We start from the raw sequence: 26,457 nt of genomic DNA, 5'->3' as shown, positions 1-26,457 counted from the left end.
AGGAGGACTTTGCAGGGTCGACTGGCTTGGTTTGTCTTTGTCGTGTCCTGGTGCCTAGTGGTCCGTCCGGTTTTATTCTTATTATGACTTTTCGTAGCGAGATTTTACAACTGAGTGGCTTGCTAGGCCATTTCAGAGAGCAATTAAGAATCAACCACATTGCTGTAGGTCTGGAGTCACACATAGGCCAGACCGGGTAAGGACGGCAGGTTTCCTTCCCTAAAGGACATTAGTGAACCAGATGGGTTTTTACGACAATCCGGTAGTTTCATGGCCACCAATACCGATACTAGTATTTTAATTCCAGATTTTAATTTAATTAATTGAATTTAAATTCGCCAGCTGCCGTGGTGGGATTTGAACTCATGACTCCGGATTTTTAGTCCAGGCCTCTGGATTACTAGTCCAGTAACATAACCACTATGCTACCATACCCATTATAGAGGAATTTAAATAGTGAATCTCAGGCTTGGGGGCACAATGCCCTGGGGCATCTGCCTGGTACATCATGGGATGCGAGTTTCTGATGATCCACCTCACCACCAGTTATTGAAGTCAGCTGAACTTAGGCCAGACACTTTTCTGCAGGGAGGGAGGAAACACTCCTCGTGGGAGCCATCCTGAGCTGCTCTTTGGCAACTCCCTGTGACTGGTTTCAGAGTACCTTTTACAGAGGTTTGGGTGGAGAGTGCACGCCCATATTTTTGGTCTAGGATGGTGCATGGCACAATTAGCTTACGGAATCGCTCCCTTTACAGCTGGCGAACTTATACAGTAAATAGATGAGCCGTTCAGAGCAGGAAGGTTTATGGTCCAATCTCTGCTTTGTGCTGAGTTAACTGATGTCAGTTGGGATGGCTGCAAAAGTACTGCAGTGGGCCTCAACGTTCCTGAAAACTGGCTGTGGTACTTGGTCTTGATCGTTCTCCAGTGACCCCCTACTGGAAGTATAGGCACACGTGTATATATAATGTGTGCGTGTGTATGCGTGCATCTCTACGTTCTTGTGTGCGCGCGCGTGTATGTGGCGCGTGCATGTGTGTGTGAATATTAGGTGAGGACAGGATCAGGCACAACTGCAATGACTTCCATGATCAACGAGCCTACCAGCAGTCACCGTTAAAGTACACGTGGAACTGTACACCAATGAGGTGCTAACACCTTTGGGAAAAAGGTGAGAAAATGAGTGAGGAATAAAAAAAATGAGCACTTGGTAAAAGAAAAGAAAAACACCTTCAATAAACCTCTCACTCAGAACCTAACCCTGGCCAGGAGCCAAATATAGACATAAGAAATAAAGGAAAGGCCACAGGTACAGCATTGTACCTCAGTCCTTGTGGGCTCACTAATTGGCTGCTTGAGAATTACTGCCTGAAAAAAGATCAGACCCAAATATTTAGTACCCTGAGAGAAAGGAATTGCAGAGGGGTTTTACTGGACTAGTTTTTTTTTCTGTTGACCTCTGAGCACTGTCAACCCTCATTTGTGTTTGTCATCGAGTGCCAGCCTGCAGGGTTTCAGGGTGAAATGCAGACACCTGCAGGATGGCTCCCACTAGGAGTGTTTCCTCCCTCCTTGCAGGGAAGTGTGTGGCCTAAGTTCAGCTGACTTCAGTAACTGGTGGTGAGGTGCCTGAAATAGCTGGTGTGGTTAACACGCTGTGAGCGGGGACTTTGTAATTGACAATAACAAATTGGTTTGTGCTATTTGCCCGATTTTAAAATGGGCAGTTTAAGTGGTGGGGACTGTACAAGCTAAGTACTATGTATTCATACATAAAAGAAAAACCTGCAGATACTGGAAGTCTGAAATAAAACAGAAAGTGATGGAAATCACAGCAGGTCAGTCAGCATCTATAAAGAGAAAAGACGGGTGATTGTTTTGACTAACGACGCTTCGTGGATCGAACAGCAGGATTGTCGAATCATATTTTCACAGGTCTGATACAAATATCAGTTCTCAGAAATTTGGGTCACTCAGAGTCATAGAGATTACGGAAGGAGACCATTCAGCCCATTGGGCATGTGCTGGTTCTAGCACTTCAATTGGAGCTAACAAAAAGTAGAACTTTATAGCACTGAAGTAGGCCATTTGGCCTATCATGTCTGTGCCAGCTCTTTGTTAGAGCAAAACTAATCCCATTGGGCCATTATTCCCCTGTATCTTCATCTACTTTAAATATTTATCTATTTTCCTTAAAAGATGCACAGGTTTCTACCTCAAACACCCCCTGTGGCAAAGCATTCAATGTTCTCTGCATAAAGCCTATTTCTCCTAATCTCGCTCCTCACTCTCAGGCACAATTTTAATTTGAGCCCTTGTCACTGATTTCCCAACCAGAGGAAATAATCTTTCCCTATTCTCTGAATCAAAAGATCTTCATACTTTTATTAAAAAATCTCTTTTAAATCTCCTCTTAGTCTCTCTGCTCCAGTGAGATACTCCCAGCATCTCAAATCTCCCCTCTTAACTGTAGATTCCTATCCCTGGCATTCTCCTGGTGGATCTATGCTGTCCAAGACTTCAATACATTGGGGTACCTAAAACATTACACATTACGGTATCTGTGGCCCAACGCTTAGTACAAATTTACTTCTTTACTCTTGTTAAAAATGCTGTAGGCTTTTTTCTAGCTTTATCTACCTGCATTCACACTTTCAGGGAATTATGTATTTGAACATCTAGGTCTCTTCATTCATCAACACCCTTCAGCATCTTCCCATTCCTTGTTTTACCACCGAAAATGTATTACACCTCACACTCCTCCACATGAAATTGCATTTTCCACCTGTCTGCCCATTCCGCTAACCTGTCTGTCTCGCTGAGTCTTCCTCACTATTTGCGGAACCTCCTATTTTTGTGTTTTCAGCAAATTTTGAGATTGTCTTCCCTATGCCCAAGTCCAAATCATCTATATATGTTGAGAACAAAAGTGGACCCAGCACTGACCCCTGGGATACACCACTTCCAAGTCTCCTCCAATCCAATAAACACCCATTGACCCATTTACCCATACTTCTTGTTTCCTTTCCATCAACCAACTTTCTGTTCATGCTGCTACATTTCCTCTTATACACGTGCGTTTTTCTAACAGGCCTCTTGTGAGACAGTTTATTGAACACCTTCTAAAAATCCATATACACTACATTTACTACATTCCCTTTATCTATCCAATTGGTCACCTCTTCAAAAAACTCTATTACAACAATTGCATTTAAATAGTGTACTTAAATTAGAAAACTGTCCTGAGGCACTTCACAGAGGCATAACCAGCCAAAAATAGACCCCAAGGCAAAGAATGAGATATTCGGAGGGGTGGCCAACACCTTGGTAAAAGAGTTGGGTTTTAAGGAGGGTCTTAAAGGAGGAGAGAGAGAGGTGGACAGTGGAGGGGTTTAGGGAGAGAATTACCAGAGCATACGACCTAGGAGGCTGAAGGCATGGCGGCCAATGGTGGGACAAAAGGGGGGGAGGGATGTACAAGCAGCCAGAGTCGGAGGAAAGGAGAGATCTGGCTGGGGGAGTGAGTGGGTGGGTGTGTGGGTGGGAGGGAGGTTGTTGTAGAGCTGGAGAAAGTTACAGAGACAGGGAGCGGCGAGGCCTTTAAAGGATTTAATAATGATGTCAAGAATTTTACATTGCAAGTGTTGGGGAACCAGGAGAAAATGTAGGTCAGCAAGGGGTAATAGGTGAATGGAACATTGTGCGGAGTAGGATACAAGAGCAGGGTTTTGGATGAGCTGAAGTTTACACAGTGGGGGATGGCAGGAGAGTATTGGAATAGTCAAGTGCGGAGGTGACAAAGGCTCGACTAGATGATTTATCTACTCGAGTCCCATTTCTCTTCTGTTTCTTTGCAGGTTTTTATATTCTTCCTTTTTCAGTATTCCCTTTTAAATGATGTTGTTCTCTCTATCTCAATAACGAATTGTTTCAAAGCATTCCGTGTCCCAATAACCTGTGTGAAAGCATTTCTTCTAACTTTGATCGCTGTTTGAACTTTGAGTGATAATCCTCAGTCTATGCCCCTTTTATTACCAATCTGCCAACCAGTGGGAACAATCTCTCACTATCTACCCTCTCAAAGCCATCCATACATCCAAGTGCAGCTGATGGTGGGAGAACTGTGGGCCTACAGCTAGCCACACTCCCCTAAAATTTCAGGGACCCTGCAGTTTTTGCAGTGAGTGGTGATATAGTTCTGTCAGAGAAATAACTTCCCCTATAAGTCTGTACACTTTGCTATCCTGACTATGTTCTTATTGTGGCAGATTATGAGGTCTGGCAATCTTACTTGGTCAGTTCAGCTTTAAGTTAACAAATACCGGAACTCTGCTCCAACTGGGCATCCTCACATATTTCACCATTCGTTTACCGGCAGCACAGCGGATGGTTGCTAAACAGGTTGCCATAGTAACGAAGGTAATTGTTTTTATATATATGACCGATGGATTAGTGGGAGGGGGGGAATGGTACTAGATTATTAATAACCTAGAATGAGCAAGGAGCTGAATAGAAATTGCTAATAATTCAAATTAATAATTACATACCAAATTCATAGTGCTTCTAATTGAAAAGGCCGTGGATGCGAGGAACAAAGACTGGCAGTGTTATGGAGAGGATTCAGAGTGCAGAGGAAAGACCATCGGGTGAATTGTTAAATCACATGAGAAAGGGTTCAGGGGCATAGCAGGCTGAGTGGTAGCATTGTTGGGGTTGAAACCATAACAAAGCCTGGCAATCTGTATTGTGGGAGAAACAGCGTCTTTTGCAATTTGTGTGGTTATATAGCGGGCAGCGTAGTAACTAGCTGACTAGATTGTTCTTTGGGCTGGGGGTGGCAGGCCGGGAGGGTAGGAGGTCCGGCTATAGTTTCTAATAGTTAATTGGTGGATACGTGTGTAAGTGGGGTGTAAAGTATGCAAAGGTGAAGAGAAAAGAAAGAGTAGGGAGTAGGGATTAAAATGATTAGTTGAAAGGTTAAATGCAAAATGTTACTAAACAGTGACAAATACAAAGCCCCACCCACACCTGGGGGAAATGTGATGTTACCACTGAAATCTGGAACAACAGGACTAGCTGAGGAGACAGAAAAACAAATTAAAATAAAGAATGTATTCCCTCCCCCTCCCCCACTCACCTCAGTGAGTTTATCCAGTAAATTTTTTTTTTATTCGTTCACGGGATGTGGGCATCGCTGGCGAGGCCAGCATTTATTGCCCATCCCTAATTGCCCTTGAGAAGGTGGTGATGAGCCGCCTTCTTGAACCGCTGCAGTCCGTGTGGTGACGGTTCTCCCACAGTGCTGTTAGGGAGTTCCAGGATTTTGACCCAGCGACAATGAAGGAACGGCGATATATTTCCAAGTCGGGATGGTGTGTGACTTGGAGGGGAACGTGCAGGTGGTGTTGCTCCCATGTGCCTGCTGCTCTTGTCCTTCTAGGTGGTAGAGGTCGCGGGTTTGGGAGGTGCTGTCGAAGAAGCCTTGGCGAGTTGCTGCAGTGCATCTTGTGGATGGTACACACTGCAGCCACGGTGCACCGGTGGTGAAGGGAGTGAATGTTTAGGGTGGTGCCAATCAAGCGGGCTGCTTTATCTTGGATGGTGTCAAGCTTCTTGAGTGTTGTTGGAGCTGCACTCATCCAAGCAAGTGGAGAATATTCCATCACACTCCTGACTTGTGCCTTGTAGATGGTGGAAAGGCTTTGGGGAGTCAGGAGGTGAGTCACTCGCCGCAGAATACCCAGCCTCAGACCTGCTCTCATAGCCACAGTATTTATGTGGCTGGTCCAGTTAAGTTTCTGGCCAATTGCTAAGCCATATGGATCAGGACGGTCCCACCTTCCATCCCTGGTCTGTGCTGAGTTAGTTGATTTCAGCTGGTGCGATGATAGGGCCATTAAAAGCGGTCTCAGTGACCTTGGGTTTGGGAAGGGGAAATTGGGCTGATTCCTCCCTCTTCATTGCCGTTCAGCAACTCCTGCTAAAAGTCCTGTGTGTGCAAGTCAGGTGATAAGAATAGGATGCGGATTGGCTATAATTTCCAACCCCCCCACCAAAATAAATAGCCCGCACACACACACTACAAACACTCACAAATGAATAATGACCAGCAAGGAATCAGCATCTTTAGGAGAGAAGTGGATTGTTTGCTGGAATGGTATCATATGTGAATGCCTTTATGGTGTACTTTAACTGTGTGTTAATGATAAAAGGCTTATTAAGTACCTCTTACAGGACCTGACGAAGGAGAAAGCCTCCGAAAGCTTGTGATTTTCAAATAAAACTGTTGGACTATAATCTGGTGTTGTAAGATTCCTTACACTTTTACAGGAAGACAGCGACCTTTAATTGAACACTCCTGACAGTGTTGCAAGCATGACACACCTATAGCTAAATAAAACTGAAAGTATACCAATGCAGCTTGGAATTCATTTCTCACAAATTTACAACCCTTTGACCTCTCCTCCCCAAAGACAGGGATCTGTGCTGCAGTATCTCCCATGCTTATCTTGAGCTAATTACTTGGCGAGCAATCTAGTGACAATCATAGCACTCTTCTTAACCTTTGACCTTACCATACAGCTTATAGGTCAGAATCTGAAGCATGTTACAGTGAGGTACACAGGTCACGAAGATTCTTCATCACAATTGCTTGGGTAAACACTTCAAAACCTCTAACTCTGACCTGTTATCCTTAAAAATAATGATTTATATTGAGTTACATTTAACTCCAAGAAGTGAAAATACTAAGTTTTCGGAGCGGGACCACATTCCGGCTCCAACGCGCCCACTTCTGGGTTTGACCCACGTTAGGATGTGCGTGCAACAAACACCCAGAAGTCCCGCCGGCACTTAAAGCCGTCTTCTGTAGTTTCTGAAACATGCCAAAGAAACTAAGGCGAGTTGCAGTCAAAGCTCATTTGGCCTTTGAAGTGAGTGATTGAATAAAAGGTGAGTGTTTGGAGTTCTCTCAGACGAAGGTCAGGCTGGGAATTATTTGTGTTCAGACAGAGGTTTCTTTGTTGAGACTGAGAATTCTTGTGTTCAGACAAATTTACCTACATTTTGGACCCTCTCAAACTGTCGAGGTCAGGACGGGGGGACGCAATGGATTTATTCCAAAGTACATCTGAGGAGGTGGCACATCACCATCTGCGGCAGGCATGGAGTGCAGTTCTGGGATCTGCAGGTGCACAAGACAGAGGTGCGCCACAAGGACCTGGAGAAGAACAGAGAGGGGACCAATGGAGGGGCCGAGGTCACAGGAGGCATTACCCACGTGAGAGGGTCTACAGGCGGAGGCTGAGCTTCCTGGACCTCCATGAGGAGCAGTGACGACGCAGGTTCAGATTAAGTCGGCAGGTGGTCGTAGACATCTGCAGCCTCCTTCATGCAGAACTGCTCCCGGCTGGGCACTTTAACTGCAATGCATTGCCCGTCGCAGTTAAAGTCACCACTGCCCTCAATTTCTTCACCTCTGGATCCCTTTCAGAGCACCACCGGTGATGTCTCGGTATCTCAGTCGTCTGCACATAAGTATATACGACAGGCGATGGATGGCTTGTTTGCCAGGGCATCCAACTACGTCAGCTTCCCCCATGACAACATCAGCCAGACTGAGAGGGCAGTGGGTTTCCACTCTCTGGCTGGCTTCCCATGGGTGCAGGGCGCAATTGATTGCACACACGTAGCAATCCGAGGACCTCCACATGAGCCAGAACTGTTCATAAACCGAGAGGGATATCAGTCCATCAATGCACAGCTGGTTTGCGGCCACCAGTGGGGGTTTCTGCAGATGTGTGCCAGATTCCCTGGCAGCTGCCATGATTCCTTCACGAGTCCAACATCTCGGACCTCTTCCAGACATAAGACAGGCTTAAGGGCTGGCTCCTTGGAGACAAGGGATACCCCCTGCAGACGTGGCTCATGACACCTGTGAGAAACCCCACCAACGAGGCACAGCAGTGGTACAACGACAGTCGCATCACCACCAGGCCTGTCATTGAACAAGCCATAGGAATGATCAAGATGTGTTTCAGGTGCCTGGATCGATCTGAAGAAGCCCTTCAGTACTCACCAACGAGGGTGAGCAGAATAATACTCGTGTGCAGCGTCCTGCACAACATCGCTCAGCAGAGAGGGTTACAGGTGGAGGAGGTCAAATGTGCTCCTGAAGCATCCTCATCTGCCGGCAACATTGAAGAAGACAATGAGGATGAGGAGGGGGAGGAGAAGAAGGAGGACGAGGATGAGGACAATGAGGATGGGGAACCCATCGCCAGAGCAGCCGCCCAAATGGCTGCCCGGGATGTCAGGGATTCACTCATATCTAACAGGTTCTCATAATGAGAGCTGCAAATTGAAGAATGTGAACTACTCAGACCGCCTGGAACAGCCACCCTCTCCCACCCACCCGCATTTACACAAAACAGTCCTTCAACCAAGCATACACCCATTGCACACGTGCCCAGTGGGTGGCATCATGTTTTGGCATTAATTAGCACATGAAAGGGCGATTTCACAAAAGGGACTCAAGAATGGGCAAGACGTGGCAGTGATGGTGAGAGTTTTAACATTTAATGTGGAATGAACAGAAAACAAATATAAATTAACAACATGACAAACCGTCAAACATCCTTGGTGAATTACAAAACCTTCACCTTCCTCTTCCTGGTGCTTCTACGTGGTGCATCCCCTGTGGCTTCAGCAGAGGTAATGGCAGGTTCCTCAGATTCATGCCTGATGAGATGCTCTCGGCCTACAACCTCTGGGTGTTGGAGCCTGTGAGGACCCTGCCAAAGACTGCTCCACCTGCACCTGTGCAGGGGCAAACTCGGACATCGGGAGAGGAGGCAGCATTGCGGGTACTGGTTGAGAGGGGGGCAACGGGTCAAATGTGGGAGGGCTTTGAGTGGAGTACCCACTTCCATGTCCCCTTTCACCATCATCCCTCTCCCTGGCCAGCAGCATCACTCCCACCACTCTGCTGGACAGCAGGCTAGTGAGGAGATGTGTTCTAAGGCCACGGATGAAGTTTCTGTCTGTTTAAGGTAGCAGACATATTGGCTTCCAGAGTCCGCTCGGCCGCTGTCATGGCCTTCATGGACTCATTTGAGAGCCGTGCTTGGAACTCAATGGAGGCTGCCACTCTCTCCATTGAAGACATTCCCGCACTTACTTGTGCCACCAATCCACTAGTGATGGAGGTGGATTCCTCCATTCTATCCGCTATTGTGGAGACTGAGTGTGACACCTTTTCCATTACCTCGCAAAGGTGGATCATTCTCAATCTCAGTGATGCTGCCCGGGGTTCAGCATCTATGTCCAGCTGAGCAGAGCTTGGAGAGGAGTGTGCCACCGATGCGGACTCTCCACAGCTGCCCCTGGCACCAGTGTCCACTCCTGCACACTTGTGAGTGTTGAATCACCAGGTGGCGTCCCAACTATCTGCCTAACAGGACCCACCGAAGTGCGAGTATCTGTGTTGGTACATGGATGGATATCACGTGACGGTGTGCCTTCAGAGGAAATGAGCTCCTCTGAGGAATCGCCTTCCTCCAAGGCATCTGCCTCTTCATCAATCCGTGAAGGCTTTAAATACTCCAGTTCCTCGGGTGCGCAGTGTACCCGCTGCGCAGCTTGGAGACGCAAAACCCGAAGTCACATTAACGGCCTTTAATCGAGTAGTGATCGCTTGAGACAACGCACGCCAAATTTTTCCAGGGTTCCCATGAACATATTGACCCCTCCCGCCCCACACTGAGGAGGCCATTCAGCCCGTTGTGCGTGTGGTGGCTCTTTGAAAGAACTATCCAATTAGTCCCATTCCCCTGCTCTTTCCCCATAGCCCTGCAAATCTTTTCCTTTCAAATATTTATCCAATTCCCTTTTGAAAGTTACCATTGAATCTGCTTCCACCGCCCTTTCAGGCAGTGCATACGCAACTCGCTGCGTAAAGAAATGTTTCCTCATGTCGCCTCTGGCTCTTTTGCTGATCACTTTAAATCTGTGTCTTTTGGTTACTGACCCTTCTGCCACTGGAAACAGTTTCTCTTTATTTACTCTATCAAAAACGTTCATGATTTTGAACACCTCTATCAAATCTCCCCTTAACCTTCTCTGTTCTAAAAAGAACAATCCCAGCTTCTCCAGTCTCTCCACATAACTGAAGTCCCTCATCCCTGGTACCATTTTAGTAAATCTCTTCTGCACTCTCTCTAAAGCTTTTAGATCCTTCCTAAAGTGCAGTGCCCAGTATTGGACACAATACTCCAGCTGCGGCCTAACCAGCGTTTAGCATAATTTCCTTTCTTTTATACACCATGCCTCTATTAGTAAAGCCCAGGATCCCATATGCTTTTTCAACAGCCTTCTCAATTTGTCCTGCCACCTTCAAAGATTTGTGTACATACACCCCCAGGTCTCTCTGTTACTTCACTCTCTTTAAAATTGGACCCTTTAGTTTATATTGCCTCTCCTCATTCTTCCTACCAAAATGTATCACTTCACACTTCTCTGCGTTAAATTTCACCTGCCATGTGTCTGCCCATTTCACCAGTCTGTCTGTGTCGTCCTGAAGTCTGTTACTATCCTCCACATTGTTTACTACATTTTCGAGTTTCGTGTCATCTGCAATCTTTGAAATTATACCCTCTATACTCAATTCCAGGTCATTAATAAATCAAAAAGAGCAGTGGTCCTAATACTGATTCCTGGGGAACACCACTGTATACTTCCCTCCAGTCTGAAAAACATCCATTCACCACTACTCTCTGCTTTCTGTCCCTTAGCCAATTTTGTATCACTCTGCCACTGTCCCTTTAATCCCTTGGGCTTTAATTTTACTTAGACGTTTATCATGTGGTACTTTATCAATTAACTTGTGAAAGTCCATATACACATCAGCTGCACTACCCTCATCAACCCTCTCCGTTACTTCATTAAAGATCTCAATCAAGTTAGTCAAACACAATTTTACTTTAACAAATCCATGCTGACTTTCATTTATTAGCCCATACTTTTCTAATTGCCAATTAATTTTGTCCTGGATTATTGTCTCTAAAAGTTTCCCACCACCGATGTTAGGCTGACTGGCCTGTAATTGTCGGGTTTATCCCTCTCCCCTTTTTTTGAACAAAGGTGTAACATTTGCAATCCTCCAGTTCTCTGGCACTGTCCCCATATCTAAGGAGGATTGGAAGTTTGTGACCAGAGCCTCTGCAAATTCCACCCTTACTTCCCTCAGTAACCTAAGATGCATTCCACCTGCCAATCTTTTGGAGTCAAGGATCTATTTTTGGCCCCCTCCTCTTCCTCATCTACATGTTGCTCCTTGGTGAGTTCATTTGAAGATATCGTGGCACATGTATGCTGACAACACCCAACTATACGTCTCCAAGACCTCTCTCGACCCTTCCATTGCCTCTGTGTTGTCAGACTGCTTATCCGACATTCAATCTTGGATGAGCCACAGTTTCCTCCAGTTAAACATTCGGAAGATCAAAGTCTTTGGCTGGGCCACAAAGTCGTACCCTTGCCACAGATTCCATCCCACACACCAGTCACTGTCTCAGGTTGAAGCAGACTGTTGGCCAGCATGGCATCTTATTCGACCCAGAACTAAGCTTCCAATGCCATATCCTCTCCATCACAAAGACCACCTACTTTCACCTCCGTAACATTGCCTGTCTTCACTCCTGCTCTAGCCCATCTGCTGCTGAAACCCTCATCCACGCCTTTGTCTCCTCCAGATTCAACAATTCTAATGCTCTCCAGGCCAGCATCCAATCATCCACACTCTGTAATCTTCAGCGCATCCAAAACTCAGCTGCCCATATTCTATCTTGCACCAAGTCCCTCTTACCTTTCACTCCTGCGCTCACTGACCTGTTTCTGGTCTCCCGACACCTGCAATTTAAAATTTCCATCTTCATGTTTAAATCCCTTCATGACCTCACCCATTCCTATCTGTAACCTCCTCCAGCCCTACAACCCTGCCCAGAACTCTGGCCTCTTGTGCACCCCTCCCTCTTTTTTCCCCACCATAGTGCCTTCGGCTGACTAGGTCCTATGCTCTGGAATTTCCTCCCTAAATGGAATTTCCTCCGCCTCTCCATATCCCTTTCCTCCTTTAAGACTCTTTCAAATCCACCTCATTTGGTCCCCTCTCCTAATATCTTCTTCTTTAGCTCAGCATCCATTTTTGTCTGATTAGGCCTCAGTGAAGCCCCTTGGGATGTTTTTCTACATTAAAGGTGATATATAAATGTATGTTGTTATTCTAGTCACTTCTTCTAATCTTCCTTTCTAATCTTTCTCAGTCTGACACTGTACCGTGGAATGCCATGGGATGTTAAAGGTGCTGTATAATGCAAGGTTTTTTTTCATTCTTGGGATACGGGCTTTGCTGGCGAGGCCAGCATTTATTGCCCATCCCTATTTGCCCTTGAGAAGGTGGTGGTGAGCCGCCTTCTTGAACCGCTGCAGTCCGTGTGGTGAAGGTTCTCCCACAGTGCTGTTAGGAAGGGAGTTCCAGGATTTTGACCCAGTGACAATGAAGGAACGGCGATATATTTCCAAGTCAGGATGGTGTGAGACTTAGAGGAGAACGTGCAGGTGGTGGTGTTCCCATGCGCCTGCTGCTCTTGTCCTTCTAGGTACTGGAGGTCGTGGGTTTGGGAGGTATTGCCAAAGACGTCTAAGCGAGTTGCTGCAGTACATCCTGTGGATGGTGCACACTGCAGCCTCGGTGCGCCGGTGGTGAAGGGAGTGGATGTTTAAGGTGGGGGATGGGCTGCCGATCAAGCGGGTTGCTTTGTCCTGGATTGTGTCATGCTTCTTGAGCTGCACCAATTGAAACACGTGGAGAGTATTCCATCGCTCTCCTGAATTATACCTTGTAGGTGGTGGAGAGGCTTTGGGGAATCAGGCAGTGAGCCACTCACCACAAAATACCCAGCCTCTGAACTGTTTTAGTAGCCATGGTATTTATGTGGCTGGTCCAGTTGAGTTTCTGGTCAATGATGACCCCCAGGATGTTGAAGGTTGGGGATTCAGCAATGGTAATGCCACTGACTGTTACGGGATGGTGGTTAGATTCTCTCTCACTGGAGACGGTCATTGCCTGGCACTTTTGTGGCATGAATGTTACTTGCCACATATCAGCCTAAGCCTGGATGTTGTCCCAGTCTTGCTGCACGCGGGCACGGACTGCTTCATTATCTGAGGAATTGCCAATGGAACTGAACACAATCATCATCAAACTTTTATGGCATTCAGATGGAGGGGACTCCTGCAGCAGTGCTCTGGGGTTGGGATGATTAGCCTCCAACAATTGTTGCAATCGTCGTTGTTACTATGAGATACAGCTCATTTACAAGGCGTGACTGAACACAGCCAAAAGAAAGAAGTCAAAGCTCCTAAACAATCAGTTGCATGTTTGCTCATGATATTCCAACAGCTGCTTGTATTTACTTACTCTATTATTACCACGCGTTTCTAACTACCTCTGTAACCAGCAACTGCACGACAGGAGTGGCTGCCTAATGTCCGAATGTCCCCAGCCATACAGCACTTTTTTTTATATTCGTTCATGGGATGTGGGCATCTCTGGCGAGGCCGGCATTTATTGCCCATCCCTAATTGCCCTTGAGAAGGTGGTGGTGAGCCGCCTTCTTGAACCGCTGCAGTCCGTGTGGTGAAGGTTCTCCCACAGTGCTGTTAGGAAGGGAGTTCCAGGATTTTGACCCAGCGACGATGAAGGAACGGCGATATATTTCCAAGTCGGGATGGTGTGTGACTGGGAGGGGAACGTGCAGGTGGTGTTGTTCCCATGTGCCTGCTGCTCTTGTCCTTCTAGGTGGTAGAGGTCGCGGGTTTGGGAGGTGCTGTCGAAGAAGCCTTGGCGAGTTGCTGCAGTGCATCCTGTGCATGGTACACACTGCAGCCACAGTGCGCCGGTGGTGAAGGGAGTGAATGTTTAGGGTGGTGGATGGGGTGCCAATCAAGCGGGCTGCTTTGTCCTGGATGGTGTCGAGCTTCTTGAGTGTTGTTGGAGCTGCACTCATCCAGGCAAGTGGAGAGTATTCCATCACACTCCTGACTTGTGCCTTGTAGATGATGGAAAGGCTTTGGGGAGTCAGGAGGTGAGTCACTCGCCGCAGAATACCCAGCCTCTGACCTGCTCTCGTAGCCACAGTATTTATATGGCTGGTCCAGTTAAGTTTCTGGTCAATGGTGACCCCCAGGATGTTGATGGTGGGGGATTCGGCAATGGTAATGCCGTTGAATGTCAAGGGGAGGTGGTTAAACTCTCTCTTGTTGGAGATGGTCATTGCCTGGCACTTGTCTGGCGCGAATGTTACTTGCCACTTATCAGCCCAAGCCTGGATGTTGTCCAGGTCTTGCTGCATGCGGGCTCAGACTGCTTCATTATTTGAGGGGTTGCGAATGGAACTGAACACTGTGCAATCATCAGAGAACATCCCCATTTCTGACCTAATAATGGAGGGAAGGTCATTGATGAAGCAGCTGAAGATGGTTGAGCCTAGGACACTGCCCTGAGGAACTCCTGCAGCAATGCTCTGGGGCTGAGATGATTGGCCTCCAACAACCTATACCATCTTCCTTTGTGCTAGGTATGACTCCAGCCACTGGAGAGTTTTCCCCCTGATTCCCATTGACTTCAATTTTACTAGAGCTCCTTGGTGCCACACTCGGTCAAATGCTGCCTTGATGTCAAGGGCAGTCACTCTCAACACACCTCTGGAATTCAGCTCTTTTGTCCATGTTTGGACCAAGGCTGTAATGAGGTCTGGAGTCGAGCGATCCTGGCGGAACCCAGACTGAGCATCGGTGAGCAGGTTATTGGTGAGTAAGTGCCGCTTGATAGCACTGTCGACGACACCTTCCATCACTTTGCTGATGATTGAGAGTAGACTGATGGGGCGGTAATTGGCCGGATTGGATTTGTCCTGCTTTTTGTGGACAGGACATACCTGGGCAATTTTCCACATTGTCGGGTAGATGCCAGTGTTGTAGCTGTTCTGGAACAGCTTGGCTAGAGGCGCAGCTAGTTCTGGAGCACAAGACTTCAACACTATAGCTGAGATGGCTGTTCTTTTAATTTCCCACCAATTTTCAGGGTACTGATCTGTACAGACTGGTATTCACACTCTCCCAGTGGCTCAGTGAATTTAACCAGTGAATAGTAGACCAGATAACACTCCAAGTTTGATCCCTGGCCTGTGCCGAGTTGGTTATTTCAGCTGGGTGATTACAATTAGTCTCAACACCCCTGAAGTTGGATGGGGGATAATTGGCTGGGGTCCTGCTTCTGATCACAATACAGTGACCCATGTATAAAGTGTGTGTGTTTATGTGTGGGTGGAGCCATTGATTAACGATGCCATCAGGCTCAGCTGTGATGCTCTCCCCCACAAAGTCAAATAGCCAGCTCATGAAAGTTCACACAAGAAAAACAGTTTGAGTCGTTTAGCTTGGTTTTTTTTACAGCAGCCACTGAAACCCAGAACACTAACAGTTATAGCTCACATTGTGTCACTATACATTGTATTGTACACAGCTGTCAGGCTGAAAAATGTGAAAATATTTGTAGTCATGCCACAATACTATACCCTTTTGATACTACTGTATCTCATCTTTGTACCACCACACATGATATGGTCAGATTTCACCTCTTTAATTTACTTAAAGAATATTGTAAATTACAAAACATTCTATGATCTCAGCCATTTTTGTGATGAATTTTTGTGTCATCAAACTCAGTGCCGAGGTCACAGCCTCCGTCCTTGTCACTTACCTGTAAACATCGATGAACTGACTGGTTCCCACACTCACCTTAAATGTCTCTTAGAATGATCGTTCTTGAACTCTTCCTCACTAGAAAATCCAAAATGATAAAAGAAGTGTCTTTACTTTCATTTATGGGGTTAAAACCAGGCCTGCAATAGTAATAATAGTGAATTCATCAACACATTCTTCTGAAAGGTGCCCCCTTAAGGGATTAATGTCTACATTAGATCCCCTAGTTAGACTTCTGACAGCTTGGACAAATCCCCATAGATTCAGGTGCTTGAGAATATGTGTCTGAAAGAGAATAATGACTTCATTTTAATTTGTAAGGGAACCTAACGTAATTCCGTGAGAATATGGAAATCCTACTCAAACAGCTACTGAGACTCCTCTCCAATGAAACGCAAAGGAATATCACCACGAGAGATGAACAATTTTTCCTCCAAATTTTCACCCTCAATGAATATTATTTAATATCATGTGTGAAAATAGTGCTGATTGGGTTTTGTGTTCTTTTGTTTAATTCCCGGTGTAAAACAGTGCTGACTGTGAAAAAGTGCCACACATGGTTAGATACAAACTCCAGAAATGAAATCAAATGAAGCAACTTCTTTAGTTCAACATCAGCAAGACCGAAGCCAGCCTGTTTGGCTCCCTCAGAAACCTTGCTGATTCCTTGTCTCTCCCTACTTGCTCACTCAGACTCAACCAGATGGTGTGAATCGTCAGTATTCTGATGGACCTGGACTGAGCTTCGAACCCCACATGCAGTTCATCACCGAAACTGCATACTCCCACCTTCACAACATATGCCCCTACCTTGCCCTAATGCTACTATTAGCTAGAATTAGATAGAATTTCAACACAGAAACAGGCCATTTGGCCCAACTGGTCTATACCAATATTCACGCACCACATGAGCCTCCTCCCACCTACTTCATCTAACCCTATCAGCATATCCTTCTATTCCTTTCTCCCTCATGTGTTTATTTAGCTTCCCCTCAAATGCATCTATGCTATTTGCTTCAGCTACTCCATGTTGTAATGAGTTCCACATTCTAAACACTCTCTGGGTAAAGAGGTTTCTCCTGAATTCCCCATTGGATTTATTAGTGACTATCTTATATTTATGGCACCTAGTTTTGGACTCCTCAACAAGTGGAAACATCTTCTCTCTGTCTATCCTATCAAACCCCTTCATAATTTTAAAGACCTCTATTAGGTCACCCCTCATTCTTCTCTTTTCTAAAAAGAGCCCCTGCCTGTTCATTCTTTCCTGATAGTTATAACTTTTCAGTTCTGGTATCATCCTTGTAAATCATGAGACCCACCTCCTGCTCCCTTGACCCAATTCCCACCAAACTGCTGACCGCCCAACTTCCCTTCCTGGCCCCCATGTTAGTTGATATGGTTAATGGTTCCCTCTCCTCAGGTACTGTCCATCTCCCCTTCAAATATGCTGTCATCGCTCCCCTCCTCATAAAACCTACCCTTGATCATTCTGTCCTTGCAAACTACCGCCCCACCTCCACCCTCGCTTTCCTCTCTAAAGTCCTTGAACATATTGTTGCCTCCCAAATCCGTGTCCATCTTTCCCACAACTCCATGTTTGAACCCCTCCAATCAGGTTTCTACCCCTGCCACAGCATTGAAAAGGCCCTTATCAAAGTCACAAATTACATCCTATGTGACTGTGACCATGGTAAACGATCCCTCCTCATCCTTCTCGACCTGTCTGCAGCCTTTGACATAGTTGACCACACCATCCTCCTCCAATGCCTCTCCTCCGTCGTCCAGCTGGGTGGGACGGCCCATGCCTGGTTCCATTTCTATCTATCCAGTCGTAGTCAGAGAATCACCTGCAATGGCTTCTCTTCCTGTTCCCGCACCATTACCTCTGGAGTCCCCCAAGAATCTATCTTTGGCCCCCTCCTATTTCTCATCTACATGCTGCCCCTTGGCGACATCATTCGAAAACACGTCAGGTTCCACATGTATGCTCTACCTCACCACCACCTCTCTCGCCCCCTCCACTGCCTCTGATTTATCACGCTGCTTGTCCACTGGATGAGCAGAAATTTCCTCCAACTAGATATTGGGAAGACGGAAGCCATTATCTTTGGTCCCCGCCACAAACTCCGTTCCCTAGCCACTGACTCCATCCCTCTCCCTGGCCACTTTCTGAGGCTGAATCAGTCCATTCGCAACCTTGGCGCCCTATTTGACCCTGAGATGAGCTTCCGTCCCCATATCCGCTCCATCACCAAGACTGCTTACTTCCACCTCCGTAGTATCGCCCGTCTCCGCCCCTGCCTCAGCTCATCTGCTGCTGAAACCCTCATCTGTGCTTTTGTCACTGCTAGACTTGACTATTCCAATGCTCTCCTAGCTGGCCTCCCATCTTCCACCCTCCCCTTCAAAATAAACTTGAATTCATCCAAAACTCTGCTGTCTGTATCCTGATTCACACCAAGTCCCATTCTCCCATCACCTCTGTGCGCGCTGACCTACATTGGCTCCCGGTCTGGCAATGCCTCGATTTTAAAATTATCATCCTTGTTTTCAAATCCCTCCATGGCCTCGGCCCTCGCTATCTCTGTAACCTCCTTTAGCCCTGCAAACCTCCAAGATCTCTGCGCTCCTCCAATTCTGGCCTCGTGCACATCCCTGATTTTAATCTCTGCACCACTGGCGATTGTGCCTTCAGCTGCCTAGGTTCTAAGCTCTGGAATTCCCTTCCTAAACCTCTCCACCTCTCTATCCTTCTTTAAGACACTCCTTAAAGCCTACCTCTTTGACCAAGCTTTTGGTCCCCTATCCTATTATCTCCTTACTTGGCTTGGTGTCACAGTTTGTTTGATAATGCTCCTGTGAAGCACCTTAGGGTGTTTTACTACAAGTTGTTGTTGTTGTGTTTGCAAATGCAACTTGACTTTCACCGACAGCAGCCTGAAGCCTTAACACTGCCACTTCCTCTACTGTGTGAAATGTTTACTTCTCATTTCATAGGCCTTGACATTAATTGAACCACCAACTGGTCAGCAACAATTTGGTGTAAGTCTGCATCCCTCATCAGACTTTGCAACAACACACACGGGATTAATTATGTTGGTTTTGGGTTGACAGTCATACAGGCCCTGAGTTTTCTTGTATTAGCCGTTAGGGTCTTTAAAGGATAGATTACATGTATGAACCCACAAGAAGACTGCAGGTGTCTCTGAGTAATAATCCTTGCTGTTCTTGAAGTCCAGTATGCAGAGTTGCAATTAGCACTATTTGGAACCTCAATAAGCAGTAAATGAGCCTCTTACCTCCGATAAGAAACCCATTGTGCCGATCAAAAACTTCACAGCAATAGTGCAGAAATTGTTTCAATACTGAGGTATGAATTGCTCTGGAAGAGCTACTAGTCAGGAGGGCAACAGTGTTCAGGTACACTCCCCGCCCCTATCCACCTGCCCGAAGGCAAATCTGGGAGGTGTCACTAACAGGTTCAATGCCGTATCCACCATCTTTAGGGCCTGGTTGGAGGACTCAAGGTATTTCAGTGATGCATTAAAAACAATATATTAAAAACCTGACCGTCAACTCCTAGGCATGCATGGCCATGGGTCAAAGTGTTGACGCCAGCAGAAGAGTCTATGGTGGAACTGTTTGTCATGGATAGTCTGGAGGAAGCAACTGAGGCTGACAGGTCCAGATCTGCCAGTGAATTAAGTAAATGTCCTCCATTCAATGTCACGTTGTACATTGATTAGAAGCGTAGCCTGCAGCAAGAGGCCATCGCTTATGATTGCCTGTCTTATGGACATTATCTACCTTGAGCAATATTTGACCAACTCAATAGTACCCTCTACACAATGTTGTCTCCACCGTGTGACCTTGGACTACTTGGGTTAGAGGACTCTGCTGCATTACAGAGGACATTCATATTTCTACCACTAATGTACCAGGCACCAGAACAAATATGGGGGCCGATTGGGTGGGCATTGGGCAGGCAGGGGGGTACAGCGCGCTCGCCGCCCACCTGATGTCACTGGCAAGAGGCCCGACCAATTTTCACTGTTGGGCCTCATTAACATGTCATTGGTGAGCTGCTCGTGCGATTGGTGCAGAAAATCCGGCAGCTTCTCTGTGGAGCTGAGCCGGCCAAATTCCGGCAATGGCAGGGGGAACGTGGGGCGTGGGTGTGGGACAGGGGTAGGGGCATGGATGCTCCTCCTGGTCCTCCAAAGATCATTCAAGAAAATTTACCTTTCCCGTTTGGGAGTACCTTCCAGCAGTCCCTTTAAGTACCACAGGTTAGGTTGCTCTATGTTCCACTGAGAGCAGCGCACGCTCGGCCCAGTGGAGGCCCGAAGTTGCATCAGGGTCCTATGTATGTCATAGGACCCCAATTTGCATGGTCTATTGAGGTGCCTGCCTAGTTTTGGTGGGAGCCTGGGCCACCCATATGAAAGACCACATCAAAATGGCAGCAGCCCCGATGCTACTGTAAGTAAGCACCTAGTAAGTGTGGCACCGCGATTTTCAGCATGCTACTGCCTCACTCTTACCCGTAAACAGGGAAGAAACAGGCCCCATAGAGCCACCAGCAGAGCTAGTGGTCGGCATCTAGGGCAGTGGGCATGTTTTTAAATTGAGATATTAGAGCAAGAACAAGATATCCAAAACATTGTGGTATTAGCCAAATCATAGAATCATAGAAAATTTATGGTACAGAAGGGGGCCATTCGGCCCATCGTGTCCGTGCCGGCTAATCCCACTTTCCTGCATTTGATCCGTAGCCCTACAGGTCACGGCTCTTCTGGTGCACATCTAGGTATTTTTTAAATGAGTTGAAGATTTCTGCCCTTACCACCCTTTCAGGCAATGAGTTCCAGACCCCCACCACCCTCTGGGTAAAAACATTTTTCCTCAGCTCCCCTCTAATCCTTCTACCAATCACTTTAAATCTATGCCCCCTGGTTATTGACCCCTCCGCTAAGAGAAATAGGTCCTTCCTATCCACTCTATCTAGGCCCCTCATAATTTTGTACACCCCAATTAAATCACCCCTCAGCCTCCTCTGTTCCGAAGAGAACAACCCCAGCCTATCCAATCTTTCCTCATCGCTAAAATTCTCCAGTCCTGGCAACATCCTCATAAATCTCCTCTGCACCCTCTCCAGTGCAATTACATCCTTCCTGTAATGTGGTGACCAGAACTGTACGCAGTACTCAAGCTGTGGCCTAACTAGTGTTTTATACAGTTCCAGGATAACCTCCCTGCTTTTATATTCTATGCCAAATGATGTATACCATATCTCTAAATATAATTTGGGTTCAGGCCTGTTGAATCAGACATGACTTCACATGTATATTTTTAAAAATCAATTTAATCTTCATTTAATCTTCATTTATGATCGATTTCAAGTATTAGCACAGCAGCAACATGCCCGTAGCAATAAGACGACACCGTGCTACGTTCACGTTATGGGCAACCTTCTCAACAGGACACAGTGATTATCTCTGTCCCCGGGAACTACCCCCACCGTGGTCTTCTTTCTCCTGTAGACGATTCACCCTGTCTAGGTCCCTTTATATCTTTTCTTATCACTGCTGTGTGACAGATCTGCAGCAACTCACTTTTGTTTCTCAGCTTCAATGTGAGCTTTATTACACTTGTCCAGGCAGATGGCTCCCCTCTGCTGCTGATGTCCTTGCAATCAGCACTGATAAACATCAACTACCTTTCACCCAGCGTATTCTTTCCCTTTCTCATGGCGATTTGACTCATCTAACCTACATGTCCACAGACCCCTTTCATACATCCAACCTCAGCATTTCCCAAGAGCATTTTCTCAAATGTTCCAGACATTGATTAACTACTTGAAAAAGTCCTGGTTTAAAACTACATAATTATTTTTTTTTAAACGATAAGCTAACCTTTCACAAAGTTACAATAAAGAAAACAAAGCATAGCAATACTACGCTAACAAGACTCTTTGGAGAATCAATGCTGCTGCAGTAACCCTGATTTATCCTTTCCATCCTGGTCTCTGGCATTCACCCAAAACAATTATCCAACAGTTCACATTTTGATAGATAGTGCACATATGAGGGGGTTAGTCAAGCTTGGAGACGGACTGCAGCCCACCCATAAATGAAGGCTCCTCTGATCAAATGTAGTTGAGGGGTCTGTCTGCAAGTGTGGTCTCTTTGGGGTTGAGTCTGTTCAAAGATGGGGAGTTTGAACCAAGTCAATCCCTTGTCAGTATCAGAATCCAATACCTAAGCTGGGCAGGTGTGCAATACTGGAACCCAAGGATCTGTTGATGAACGACTATCCAACCTGGTTTGCTGATGGAGCCTGGAGAGGTGGATCTGTCACTATAAACTTGGATTCTTCCATATACCCTGTAAGCCAATCCCTTAATGGACAGGGCATTCCAAGCTGGACAAGCAGTGTGAGGCTTGCCACTGCTCTGTGCTGGTATCCCGCATGATTTCAGCTACTTAAACAGTATTCCTTCAAACACTCGGGAATCCCAAAGTACTTGCCAACCTTCACATAAGTTCTCTGGTCTTAGGTTAGTGGAGTGTGATCCTACAGGTAGAGTATCAGGCAAAAAGAAACTTTAATTTCAAGATTAGTTTAGTTTGAAGACTGTTAAGATGTATTTTCTTGTATGTCACTCAGCTAGTTGATTAAAAAGTGTGACAAGCTGAGCGGTGGGAAGGATGGTAAGAGTTCTCTCCGAGATAAATAACTTCACCTCTGACATCCATAATGTACTGGACTGACCATTGGTTTCTGTGGAAGGAATGGCAACCAATAGGGCAGCTGTAATAGAAACCTCAGTAACCCAGGGACTAATTAGCATAAAGGCATTGATACAAAATACTCTGTCGTACTCAGAGTGCTATGAAAAAGGCTGGACAGGCTTGGAGTGAGGTTGCAGCAAAATATGAGATAAGGTTTCTCTGACCTTACGTGGATAGTGGGGTCTGTCTGACTCGTCCTTTTTTTCTCTGTGTTATAATCGGTCTCAGCACCTCGCTGACATTATACCCTCTATTCTCTCAGTCTCCATTTTACTCTGATTTACACCACTGCCCATCATCCCACTGACAGCTTAAAAGAAAATTTGTTACATTAGTTGTCCACACAACTGAGTGGTTTCCTGCGGCACCTCAGAGGACATTGTGTGGGACTGGAGTCACATGTTGTAGGTTCCCTTCCCTGAAGGACATTAGTGACCAGTTCAATTTTTACAATAAACAGCGGGGTTTACTAGCCCACAATTTATTGCACTCAGTTTCACAGCTTAACATGGTGCGATTTTAACCCATGACCTTTACTGCACTAGTGACATAATCACTATACTGCACTACAGTACCTAGGTGTTTAAAAGTATCTCATTCTCACTCAGTGTGGGTCAAACATTTTATTAGACAAACAAAACAGTGAAGCAGCAGTTTCAGTTATGGTGCCATTTTAGTACCATGAGTACCCCACTGAGGTTGTTTGGAGGGCTCCTGCTTTAAGAGTAAGTGCTTGTCTTTGTTCTTACCTGATTCCTTTTCACACTGAATGAATAATCAGTTCCTAGTCCTTCTTTGGTGGTTGACCAACCACAGTAATTGGAGTAAACTGGAGTAAAAAGCAGACAGGTTTATTTGTGGCTTCCTCTCCCTAGTACACCAGTCAGTTTTATTTGAATAGCTTTGCCAGGACATTAGCTTTTCAGTGTGAAAATAAATCAAACACATTTAACTGTTACAGACTCAGGTATAATCTCCCCTAACAGCTGTTCCAACACAATGGCTGCATTATGTATCGCACTAATAAGAATTCTTAGGAACCTTTTCAGAGAGGGTGGAATCAAATTTTTTAATACTGCAAACATAAAGATTTTCAAGCAATCACTATTCTTAAATGGTGCACAACTTACTCCTAGATCTGGCCTGAGAGCGACCTTTTCACCTCCATGATTCCACAATTATTGCAGATGATTAAATGATTGAACTCTGCACAAGTTTTTTTTAGCAAGTTGTATTGGCTTCAGGTCGTAGGGCAGTATTCTCCCTCTCTACATACACCCACTCCTCCTCTCCAACATAAACGTAGAGATGTTTCCACTTGCAGGGGAGACCAGAACTAAGAGCCATAAATATTGGCGGGAGTAACTATGATTCTCTTGCTTCTGGTTTCCCAAGAGAGTCATAGATTTGTAGCTGCGACCCTCTTGTAAGTTCGCGGGTGCCTCCTTGTGATCCCACCGAGCACCAATATACAAACGTTGGCCAAATGGGCTGTTCAGAGAACTTACATGTAGGTGATCTGTAGAGATCACCCCCCACAGGAGGGAAGCAAAAAGAAAAACATATTGAGCGTCCTCAATTCCGGATTGGACGTACCGGGCAAAAAAAATCTCCCCGTCTGTGAACATCAGCAACCCAGGCGAAAAATGTAGAGCTGAAACACCGGACCATCTCCTGCGGTTCCTGCACCACTGCCTCTTTTAAGGTCCTAGAGGGTGACAGTACAACAAGATCTTATTTGCCCAGAAGGACTCCAACCAGGGAAGACATACGCGAGAATATTTTGTTATCTGGGGACCCTACGAGGAAGTCAATCTGGAGATGTTTATGAAAACTTCCATCTACAACATCTCTGGAGGTTCTGCCTACGTTTTAACCTCCTCGATACTGGACAATTGACTTAAAGACTCCACATTTGACTTTTTATTGTTATACCATATTGGCTAATATGGTTCGAACATTTACTCAATTGATTGTTGTACGTGTATTTACTGATTTTAACCTATGATGTTATTTCGTAAAATGCTCAACTGTGATTTTAAATTTTAATTCAATGTATGTTATCTACCATTACTATTCAATCTATAGAGTCCATACATGTGTAGTTTTCGAGTGTAAGTTGTTTTATCATGTTGTACTATTTCATTTGTCAATCTCGATATTCTCACAGTGTATTATTGTGGTTATTTACCGCATTATGTTTGTTTTTTGGTTTTAATTACAGTTTTAGAATATTTTTCATTAAATTGCTTGTTTTTTTTCTGTTATCCCCTGAGGGCCTCAACACTCGGTGAATTATGCCTATCAATGACTGTTCTTAACATCTCGGGCCCCTTTCGTCCTTCCAATCCTGTAGTTTATCGCTGAATATGACAACAAGTAGACGACCTACTTAAAAGTTCGAAATGCACACTTATTTAATGGACCATAATTTGATCCACGAGTGTATTTAAAATAGTCACTAATAAATCCAATAGGGAATTCAGGAGAAACTTCCTTAGCCAGAGAGTGGTTAGAATGTGGAATATATTACCACAAGGAGTATTGAGGTGACTAGCATAGATGCATTTAAGGGGAAGCTAGATAAACACATGAGGGAGAAAGGAATAGAAGTATATGCTGATAGGGTTAGATGAAGTAGGGAGGGAGGAGGCTCGTGTGGATTATAAACATTGGCACGGACCTGTTTTTGTGCTGTATTATCTATGTAATTCTATGTAAACGGATCCACTCCTGTGTTTTGAACCTTACCCAGTGAGAGGGATCAGACCTTCATCAGAAATGGGGCAGGGAGCATGACTGGGCCCAAGCTTCAGGGAAGAACTGGACTCCCTAATGCCTTGGACAACTTCCAAATGCAGTCTAACTGCTGATATTCAAACTGAACCAGGCTGGGTTGGAAGCAAAGATTGGAACTCAGTAGACAGTGATAGAAGATCAGGATGGGGCAGGAGCTGAGACTGGGACTGGGGTTATGGCAGGATTTGGAATGGGGACTGGGGTTGGGGTTGGGGAAAGAGCTGGAACTGGAGCTGGGGCTAGCATTGGGCAGCAACATACTACACACGTACAGATAGCACTGAGTTACACACCAAAGGACTGGAGCATGCTCAGATCACACAGTTGAGTCTTTTAACAGGCATTGCAAGAATTGAACAGCTGATTTTAAAAAAGATTGAACTCACCAGGCTCCTGTTAACCAGAGGAACTCAACCAACTGAAATTGTCTGAGGAGCTGGAAATTACACCGGATCGTTCCAGCCCACTTTCCTTACCTAAGAAAGGATAGACTTGCCATAGAGGGAGTGCAACGAAGGTTCACCAGACTGATTCCTGGGATGGGATTGGAAAGATTGAGTACACTAGGCCTGTATTCACTAGAGTTTAGAAGAATGAGAGGTGATCTCATTGAAACATACAAAATTCTTACAGGGCTCGACAGGGTAGATGCAGGGAGGATGTTTCCCCTGGCTGGGGAGTCTAGAACCAGGGGTCACAGTCTCAAAATAAGGGGTAGGCCATTTAGGACTGAGATGAGGAGAAATTTCTTCACTCAGAGGGTGGTGAATCTTTGGCCTGTGGAGGCTCAGTCATTGAGTACATTCAAAATAGAAATCAATAGATTTCTAGATATTAAAGACATCAAGGGATATGGGATGGTGTGCAGGAAAATGGTGCTGAGGTAGAAGATCAGCCATGATCTTATTGAATGGTGGAGCAGGCTCAAGGGGCCAGATGGCCTACTCCTGCTCCTATTCCTTATGTTCTTAACCACCAAAGCTCACACATGAATAATGGTCATTTGGGCTGGGTGCCATGGAACTACATCCGAGTG

This window comes from Heptranchias perlo, chromosome 5, assembly GCF_035084215.1.
Source record: "Heptranchias perlo isolate sHepPer1 chromosome 5, sHepPer1.hap1, whole genome shotgun sequence".
Taxonomy (NCBI): Eukaryota; Metazoa; Chordata; class Chondrichthyes; order Hexanchiformes; family Hexanchidae; genus Heptranchias; species Heptranchias perlo.
This window is presented reverse-complemented; position numbering follows the sequence as displayed.